This window comes from Ictalurus punctatus, unplaced genomic scaffold, assembly GCF_001660625.3.
Source record: "Ictalurus punctatus breed USDA103 unplaced genomic scaffold, Coco_2.0 tig00005687, whole genome shotgun sequence".
Classification (NCBI taxonomy): domain Eukaryota; kingdom Metazoa; phylum Chordata; class Actinopteri; order Siluriformes; family Ictaluridae; genus Ictalurus; species Ictalurus punctatus.
The window spans coordinates 85,001-95,686 of NW_026521109.1; the positions used below are offsets into that span (position 1 = coordinate 85,001).

At 45.5% G+C, this 10,686-nt stretch overlaps 2 non-coding genes across 2 annotated transcripts; both read right to left on the bottom strand.

Moving 5' to 3' along the window:
- Positions 1 to 1,589: 1,589 nt before the first annotated feature.
- Positions 1,590 to 1,662, bottom strand: trnak-uuu (transfer RNA lysine (anticodon UUU)). The gene has a single exon. It is a non-coding gene; the product is annotated as a tRNA-Lys (tRNA).
- A 1,454-nt stretch (positions 1,663 to 3,116) lies between these two features.
- Positions 3,117 to 3,189, bottom strand: trnak-uuu (transfer RNA lysine (anticodon UUU)). The gene has a single exon. It is a non-coding gene; the product is annotated as a tRNA-Lys (tRNA).
- Positions 3,190 to 10,686: the final 7,497 nt, after the last annotated feature.

A 10,686-nucleotide genomic window follows, 5' to 3' on the forward strand; every position in this document is an offset into this window, starting at 1 on the left:
AGAGGCACCTTAGATGGTTTCACTGGACCTCTCAGAGGATCTGGAGGATACTACAACACCCAAACAGGGACTTGAACCCTGGATCCTCAGATTAAAAGTCTGACGCTCTACCAACTGAGCTATCTGTGCCCGAGAAGAGAGAGAGAGAGCGCACTTTACCCTGGAGCTTGTAGGTCAGGCCTGTGGACGCTCTAGTTCAACGGTTCTCACAGACATAAATGGTGCTCAGCCCTTGGCTTGGAAAGGGCCCATCCCATCTGGTTCTCATGGCTTTCTACAAACTATTAACACAGCTCAGCACCACTATTCAAGGATACAAACCAACAGGGTTCAACCACGGGTCTGTCCTTCATAATTCTTTACCCACTGACTGCCTTCAGTCTGAGACATACAAAGAGACAAGGTTCTTGTGAAACCTGTAAAATGGTGACGTTAACCAAGAGAATGTTGAACTTTGGTCCTATCTATTATGTTGGCCAGTTTCTAAGTTGAGATCAACTTAACCCCAGTGCTTTCTGTTTAACGACCTTGTTCGTATTTTTGTTTACAACTAGCACACTTTTGACCAGCATGTCGCTTGGAAATCGTTACCAGCATAACTCTTATTCGTAAGGCTCACTCTGGAGGCTTGTCTTGGTTCAAGGAATGCCTTCGTGTCATGGTATGAGAACAAGTAGAATAGCATCAGCATTTTTAATTAAACTTGGCTTTTCTGCACAAGGAGACCAAAATTTCTAACAAACACGTTAATTCCACACCACAAACTGACGTGTAATCTTGGCTCTGTATGCCTCGCAAAAAGCAGGTTTACGCCACCTTTGCCACTGATTGCCCATCGTCTGACACGTATAATGACACAAAGGCCTCGTACAAATGGTAAATGTGTGAAGTTACCCAGAAGAAGGCTGAACCATGGTTCTACCGCATAGACACTTGAGTCCCTGAGTTGCGCTTCAGGTATAAGTTGTCCACGCTTCACTCTCACGCACTGGGGTGAGATCTACCATTTGATCTTGAAAATCTCCCTTAATGTTCAGGGAAGGGAAACCTGGCAGGTTATCCCTTTAAAGGGCTTGTGCCCTGTCCTCTGAAAGAGCTCTTGCCCAGATGTCAGACACTAGTCGCAACAGTCACAGCCCACCACCTGTCTCCGAGTTCCAATGCGTCTTGATCGCCACGCCGATGAACAAGTATGCCTTGCACCACGATGCGCTATAGGCTTTGAGCTGGGACCTCGTGGCGCAACGGAAGTGCGTCTGACTCCAGATCAGAAGGTTCAAATCATGTCGGGGTCATTCAATGTGCTCTTTTTCACACAGACCCATGATTTATTTTCTGTGCAGTCTAATAAGGATGCTGTTATATGGACTCCAATCTCTATGATGACCACCCATGTCTTTGTCAACTTCATGCTAAAAGGTAACAAAGCTTATGTAGCAACACTCTCACCTAGTAACCATTAGTAACTTGACAACCTGCTGAATGTTTACCCTTAGTTTGCCCATTTTGCTTGCTGAACAAAACATGCTGGAAAGAGGCACCTTAGATGGTTTCACTGGACCTCTCAGAGGATCTGGAGGGTACTACAACACCCAAACAGGGACTTGAACCCTGGACCCTCAGATTAAAAGTCTGACGCTCTACCGACTGAGCTATCTGGGCTCGAGAAGCGAGAGCGCACTTTACCCTGGAGCTTGTAGGTCAGGCCTGTGGACGCTCTAGTTCAACGGTTCTCACAGACATAAATGGTGCTCAGCCCTTGGCTTGGAAAGGGCCCATCCCATCTGGTTCTCATGGCTTTCTACAAACTATTAACACAGCTCAGCACCACTATTCAAGGATACAAACCAACAGGGTTCAACCATGGGTCTGTCCTTCATACTTCTTTACCCACTGACTGCCTGCAGTCTGAGACATACAAAGAGACAAGGTTCTTGTGAAACCTGTAAAATGGTGACGTTAACCAAGAGAATGTTGAACTTTGGTCCTATCTATTATGTTGGCCAGTTTCTAAGTTGAGATCAACTTAACCCCAGTGCTTTCTGTTTAACGACCTTGTTCGTATTTTTGTTTACAACTAGCACACTTTTGACCAGCATGTCGCTTGGAAATCGTTACCAGCATAACTCTTATTCGTAAGGCTCACTCTGGAGGCTTGTCTTGGTTCAAGGAATGCCTTCGTGTCATGGTATGAGAACAAGTAGAATAGCATCAGCATTTTTAATTAAACTTGGCTTTTCTGCACAAGGAGACCAAAATTTCTAACAAACACGTTAATTCCACACCACAAACTGACGTGTAATCTTGGCTCTGTATGCCTCGCAAAAAGCAGGTTTACGCCACCTTTGCCACTGATTGCCCATCGTCTGACACGTATAATGACACAAAGGCCTCGTACAAATGGTAAATGTGTGAAGTTACCCAGAAGAAGGCTGAACCATGGTTCTACCGCATAGACACTTGAGTCCCTGAGTTGCGCTTCAGGTATAAGTTGTCCACGCTTCACTCTCACGCACTGGGGTGAGATCTACCATTTGATCTTGAAAATCTCCCTTAATGTTCAGGGAAGGGAAACCTGGCAGGTTATCCCTTTAAAGGGCTTGTGCCCTGTCCTCTGAAAGAGCTCTTGCCCAGATGTCAGACACTAGTCGCAACAGTCACAGCCCACCACCTGTCTCCGAGTTCCAATGCGTCTTGATCGCCACGCCGATGAACAAGTATGCCTTGCACCACGATGCGCTATAGGCTTTGAGCTGGGACCTCGTGGCGCAACGGAAGTGCGTCTGACTCCAGATCAGAAGGTTCAAATCATGTCGGGGTCATTCAATGTGCTCTTTTTCACACAGACCCATGATTTATTTTCTGTGCAGTCTAATAAGGATGCTGTTATATGGACTCCAATCTCTATGATGACCACCCATGTCTTTGTCAACTTCATGCTAAAAGGTAACAAAGCTTATGTAGCAACACTCTCACCTAGTAACCATTAGTAACTTGACAACCTGCTGAATGTTTACCCTTAGTTTGCCCATTTTGCTTGCTGAACAAAACATGCTGGAAAGAGGCACCTTAGATGGTTTCACTGGACCTCTCAGAGGATCTGGAGGGTACTACAACACCCAAACAGGGACTTGAACCCTGGACCCTCAGATTAAAAGTCTGACGCTCTACCGACTGAGCTATCTGGGCTCGAGAAGCGAGAGCGCACTTTACCCTGGAGCTTGTAGGTCAGGCCTGTGGACGCTCTAGTTCAACGGTTCTCACAGACATAAATGGTGCTCAGCCCTTGGCTTGGAAAGGGCCCATCCCATCTGGTTCTCATGGCTTTCTACAAACTATTAACACAGCTCAGCACCACTATTCAAGGATACAAACCAACAGGGTTCAACCATGGGTCTGTCCTTCATACTTCTTTACCCACTGACTGCCTGCAGTCTGAGACATACAAAGAGACAAGGTTCTTGTGAAACCTGTAAAATGGTGACGTTAACCAAGAGAATGTTGAACTTTGGTCCTATCTATTATGTTGGCCAGTTTCTAAGTTGAGATCAACTTAACCCCAGTGCTTTCTGTTTAACGACCTTGTTCGTATTTTTGTTTACAACTAGCACACTTTTGACCAGCATGTCGCTTGGAAATCGTTACCAGCATAACTCTTATTCGTAAGGCTCACTCTGGAGGCTTGTCTTGGTTCAAGGAATGCCTTCGTGTCATGGTATGAGAACAAGTAGAATAGCATCAGCATTTTTAATTAAACTTGGCTTTTCTGCACAAGGAGACCAAAATTTCTAACAAACACGTTAATTCCACACCACAAACTGACGTGTAATCTTGGCTCTGTATGCCTCGCAAAAAGCAGGTTTACGCCACCTTTGCCACTGATTGCCCTGACCTACTGAGCTTGTAGGTCAGGCCTGTGGATGCTCTAGTTCAACGGTTCTCACAGACATAAATGGTGCTCAGCCCTTGGCTTGGAAAGGGCCCATCCCATCTGGTTCTCATGGCTTTCTACAAACTATTAACACAGCTCAGCACCACTATTCAAGGATACAAACCAACAGGGTTCAACCACGGGTCTGTCCTTCATACTTCTTTACCCACTGACTGCCTGCAGTCTGAGACATACAAAGAGACAAGGTTCTTGTGAAACCTGTAAAATGGTGACGTTAACCAAGAGAATGTTGAACTTTGGTCCTATCTATTATGTTGGCCAGTTTCTAAGTTGAGATCAACTTAACCCCAGTGCTTTCTGTTTAACGACCTTGTTCGTATTTTTGTTTACAACTAGCACACTTTTGACCAGCATGTCGCTTGGAAATCGTTACCAGCATAACTCTTATTCGTAAGGCTCACTCTGGAGGCTTGTCTTGGTTCAAGGAATGCCTTCGTGTCATGGTATGAGAACAAGTAGAATAGCATCAGCATTTTTAATTAAACTTGGCTTTTCTGCACAAGGAGACCAAAATTTCTAACAAACACGTTAATTCCACACCACAAACTGACGTGTAATCTTGGCTCTGTATGCCTCGCAAAAAGCAGGTTTACGCCACCTTTGCCACTGATTGCCCATCGTCTGACACGTATAATGACACAAAGGCCTCGTACAAATGGTAAATGTGTGAAGTTACCCAGAAGAAGGCTGAACCATGGTTCTATCGCATAGGCAGTTGAGTCCCTGAGTTGCGCTTCAGGTATAAGTTGTCCACGCTTCACTCTCACTCACTGGGGTGAGATCTACCATTTGATCTTGAAAATCTCCCTTAATGTCCAGGGAAGGGAAACCAGCCAGGTTATGCCTTTAAAGGGCTCGTGCCTTGTCCTCTGAAAGAGCTCTTGCCCAGATATCAGACACTAGTCGCAACAGTCACAGCCCACCACCTGTCTCCGAGTTCCAATGCGTCTTGATCGCCACGCCGATGAACAAGTATGCCTTGCACCATGATGCGCTATAGGCTTCGAGCTGGGACCTCGTGGCGCAACGGAAGTGCGTCTGACTCCAGATCAGAAGGTTCAAATCATGTCGGGGTCATTCAATGTGCTCTTTTTCACACAGACCCATGATTTATTTTCTGTGCAGTCTAATAAGGATGCTGTTATATGGACTCCAATCTCTATGATGACCACCCATGTCTTTGTCAACTTCATGCTAAAAGGTAACAAAGCTTAGGTAGCAACACTCTCACCTAGTAACCATTAGTAACTTGACAACCTGCTGAATGTTTACCCTTAGTTTGCCCATTTTGCTTGCTGAACAAAACATGCTGGAAAGAGGCACCTTAGATGGTTTCACTGGACCTCTCAGAGGATCTGGAGGATACTACAACACCCAAACAGGGACTTGAACCCTGGATCCTCAGATTAAAAGTCTGACGCTCTACCAACTGAGCTATCTGTGCCTGAGAAGAAAGAGAGAGAGCGCACTTTACCCTGGAGCTTGTAGGTCAGGCCTGTGGACGCTCTAGTTCAACGGTTCTCACAGACATAAATGGTGCTCAGCCCTTGGCTTGGAAAGGGCCCATCCCATCTGGTTCTCATGGCTTTCTACAAACTATTAACACAGCTCAGCACCACTATTCAAGGATACAAACCAACAGGGTTCAACCACGGGTCTGTCCTTCATACTTCTTTACCCACTGACTGCTTGCAGTCTGAGACATACAAAGAGACAAGGTTCTTGTGAAACCTGTAAAATGGTGACGTTAACCAAGAGAATGTTGAACTTTGGTCCTATCTATTATGTTGGCCAGTTTCTAAGTTGAGATCAACTTAACCCCAGTGCTTTCTGTTTAACGACCTTGTTCGTATTTTTGTTTACAACTAGCACACTTTTGACCAGCATGTCGCTTGGAAATCGTTACCAGCATAACTCTTATTCGTAAGGCTCACTCTGGAGGCTTGTCTTGGTTCAAGGAATGCCTTCGTGTCATGGTATGAGAACAAGTAGAATAGCATCAGCATTTTTAATTAAACTTGGCTTTTCTGCACAAGGAGACCAAAATTTCTAACAAACACGTTAATTCCACACCACAAACTGACGTGTAATCTTGGCTCTGTATGCCTCGCAAAAAGCAGGTTTACGCCACCTTTGCCACTGATTGCCCATCGTCTGACACGTATAATGACACAAAGGCCTCGTACAAATGGTAAATGTGTGAAGTTACCCAGAAGAAGGCTGAACGATGGTTCTATCGCATAGGCAGTTGAGTCCCTGAGTTGCGCTTCAGGTATAAGTTGTCCGCGCTTCACTCTCACGCACTGGGGTGAGATCTACCATTTGATCTTGAAAATCTCCCTTAATGTCCAGGGAAGGGAAACCAGGCAGGTTATGCCTTTAAAGGGCTCGTGCCTTGTCCTCTGAAAGAGCTCTTGCCCAGATGTCAGACACTAGTCGCAACAGTCACAGCCCACCACCTGTCTCCGAGTTCCAATGCGTCTTGATCGCCACGCCGATGAACAAGTATGCCTTGCACCATGATGCGCTATAGGCTTCGAGCTGGGACCTCGTGGCGCAACGGAAGTGCGTCTGACTCCAGATCAGAAGGTTCAAATCATGTCGGGGTCATTCAATGTGCTCTTTTTCACACAGACCCATGATTTATTTTCTGTGCAGTCTAATAAGGATGCTGTTATATGGACTCCAATCTCTATGATGACCACCCATGTCTTTGTCAACTTCATGCTAAAAGGTAACAAAGCTTATGTAGCAACACTCTCACCTAGTAACCATTAGTAACTTGACAACCTGTTGAATGTTTACCCTTAGTTTGCCCATTTTGCTTGCTGGACAAAACATGCTGGAAAGAGGCACCTTAGATGGTTTCACTGGACCTCTCAGAGGATCTGGAGGATACTACAACACCCAAACAGGGACTTGAACCCTGGATCCTCAGATTAAAAGTCTGACGCTCTACCAACTGAGCTATCTGTGCCCGAGAAGAGAGAGAGAGAGCGCACTTTACCCTGGAGCTTGTAGGTCAGGCCTGTGGACGCTCTAGTTCAACGGTTCTCACAGACATAAATGGTGCTCAGCCCTTGGCTTGGAAAGGGCCCATCCCATCTGGTTCTCATGGCTTTCTACAAACTATTAACACAGCTCAGCACCACTATTCAAGGATACAAACCAACAGGGTTCAACCACGGGTCTGTCCTTCATAATTCTTTACCCACTGACTGCCTTCAGTCTGAGACATACAAAGAGACAAGGTTCTTGTGAAACCTGTAAAATGGTGACGTTAACCAAGAGAATGTTGAACTTTGGTCCTATCTATTATGTTGGCCAGTTTCTAAGTTGAGATCAACTTAACCCCAGTGCTTTCTGTTTAACGACCTTGTTCGTATTTTTGTTTACAACTAGCACACTTTTGACCAGCATGTCGCTTGGAAATCGTTACCAGCATAACTCTTATTCGTAAGGCTCACTCTGGAGGCTTGTCTTGGTTCAAGGAATGCCTTCGTGTCATGGTATGAGAACAAGTAGAATAGCATCAGCATTTTTAATTAAACTTGGCTTTTCTGCACAAGGAGACCAAAATTTCTAACAAACACGTTAATTCCACACCACAAACTGACGTGTAATCTTGGCTCTGTATGCCTCGCAAAAAGCAGGTTTACGCCACCTTTGCCACTGATTGCCCATCGTCTGACACGTATAATGACACAAAGGCCTCGTACAAATGGTAAATGTGTGAAGTTACCCAGAAGAAGGCTGAACCATGGTTCTATCGCATAGGCAGTTGAGTCCCTGAGTTGCGCTTCAGGTATAAGTTGTCCACGCTTCACTCTCACTCACTGGGGTGAGATCTACCATTTGATCTTGAAAATCTCCCTTAATGTCCAGGGAAGGGAAACCAGCCAGGTTATGCCTTTAAAGGGCTCGTGCCTTGTCCTCTGAAAGAGCTCTTGCCCAGATGTCAGACACTAGTCGCAACAGTCACAGCCCACCACCTGTCTCCGAGTTCCAATGCGTCTTGATCGCCACGCCGATGAACAAGTATGCCTTGCACCATGATGCGCTATAGGCTTCGAGCTGGGACCTCGTGGCGCAACGGAAGTGCGTCTGACTCCAGATCAGAAGGTTCAAATCATGTCGGGGTCATTCAATGTGCTCTTTTTCACACAGACCCATGATTTATTTTCTGTGCAGTCTAATAAGGATGCTGTTATATGGACTCCAATCTCTATGATGACCACCCATGTCTTTGTCAACTTCATGCTAAAAGGTAACAAAGCTTATGTAGCAACACTCTCACCTAGTAACCATTAGTAACTTGACAACCTGTTGAATGTTTACCCTTAGTTTGCCCATTTTGCTTGCTGGACAAAACATGCTGGAAAGAGGCACCTTAGATGGTTTCACTGGACCTCTCAGAGGATCTGGAGGATACTACAACACCCAAACAGGGACTTGAACCCTGGATCCTCAGATTAAAAGTCTGACGCTCTACCAACTGAGCTATCTGTGCCTGAGAAGAGAGAGAGAGAGTGCACTTTACCCTGGAGCTTGTAGGTCAGGCCTGTGGACGCTCTAGTTCAACGGTTCTCACAGACATAAATGGTGCTCAGCCCTTGGCTTGGAAAGGGCCCATCCCATCTGGTTCTCATGGCTTTCTACAAACTATTAACACAGCTCAGCACCACTATTCAAGGATACAAACCAACAGGGTTCAACCATGGGTCTGTCCTTCATACTTCTTTACCCACTGACTGCCTGCAGTCTGAGACATACAAAGAGACAAGGTTCTTGTGAAACCTGTAAAATGGTGACGTTAACCAAGAGAATGTTGAACTTTGGTCCTATCTATTATGTTGGCCAGTTTCTAAGTTGAGATCAACTTAACCCCAGTGCTTTCTGTTTAACGACCTTGTTCGTATTTTTGTTTACAACTAGCACACTTTTGACCAGCATGTCGCTTGGAAATCGTTACCAGCATAACTCTTATTCGTAAGGCTCACTCTGGAGGCTTGTCTTGGTTCAAGGAATGCCTTCGTGTCATGGTATGAGAACAAGTAGAATAGCATCAGCATTTTTAATTAAACTTGGCTTTTCTGCACAAGGAGACCAAAATTTCTAACAAACACGTTAATTCCACACCACAAACTGACGTGTAATCTTGGCTCTGTATGCCTCGCAAAAAGCAGGTTTACGCCACCTTTGCCACTGATTGCCCATCGTCTGACACGTATAATGACACAAAGGCCTCGTACAAATGGTAAATGTGTGAAGTTACCCAGAAGAAGGCTGAACGATGGTTCTATCGCATAGGCAGTTGAGTCCCTGAGTTGCGCTTCAGGTATAAGTTGTCCGCGCTTCACTCTCACGCACTGGGGTGAGATCTACCATTTGATCTTGAAAATCTCCCTTAATGTCCAGGGAAGGGAAACCAGGCAGGTTATGCCTTTAAAGGGCTCGTGCCTTGTCCTCTGAAAGAGCTCTTGCCCAGATGTCAGACACTAGTCGCAACAGTCACAGCCCACCACCTGTCTCCGAGTTCCAATGCGTCTTGATCGCCACGCCGATGAACAAGTATGCCTTGCACCATGATGCGCTATAGGCTTCGAGCTGGGACCTCGTGGCGCAACGGAAGTGCGTCTGACTCCAGATCAGAAGGTTCAAATCATGTCGGGGTCATTCAATGTGCTCTTTTTCACACAGACCCATGATTTATTTTCTGTGCAGTCTAATAAGGATGCTGTTATATGGACTCCAATCTCTATGATGACCACCCATGTCTTTGTCAACTTCATGCTAAAAGGTAACAAAGCTTATGTAGCAACACTCTCACCTAGTAACCATTAGTAACTTGACAACCTGTTGAATGTTTACCCTTAGTTTGCCCATTTTGCTTGCTGGACAAAACATGCTGGAAAGAGGCACCTTAGATGGTTTCACTGGACCTCTCAGAGGATCTGGAGGATACTACAACACCCAAACAGGGACTTGAACCCTGGATCCTCAGATTAAAAGTCTGACGCTCTACCAACTGAGCTATCTGTGCCCGAGAAGAGAGAGAGAGAGCGCACTTTACCCTGGAGCTTGTAGGTCAGGCCTGTGGACGCTCTAGTTCAACGGTTCTCACAGACATAAATGGTGCTCAGCCCTTGGCTTGGAAAGGGCCCATCCCATCTGGTTCTCATGGCTTTCTACAAACTATTAACACAGCTCAGCACCACTATTCAAGGATACAAACCAACAGGGTTCAACCACAGGTCTGTCCTTCATAATTCTTTACCCACTGACTGCCTTCAGTCTGAGACATACAAAGAGACAAGGTTCTTGTGAAACCTGTAAAATGGTGACGTTAACCAAGAGAATGTTGAACTTTGGTCCTATCTATTATGTTGGCCAGTTTCTAAGTTGAGATCAACTTAACCCCAGTGCTTTCTGTTTAACGACCTTGTTCGTATTTTTGTTTACAACTAGCACACTTTTGACCAGCATGTCGCTTGGAAATCGTTACCAGCATAACTCTTATTCGTAAGGCTCACTCTGGAGGCTTGTCTTGGTTCAAGGAATGCCTTCGTGTCATGGTATGAGAACAAGTAGAATAGCATCAGCATTTTTAATTAAACTTGGCTTTTCTGCACAAGGAGACCAAAATTTCTAACAAACACGTTAATTCCACACCACAAACTGACGTGTAATCTTGGCTCTGTATGCCTCGCAAAAAGCAGGTTTACGCCACCTTT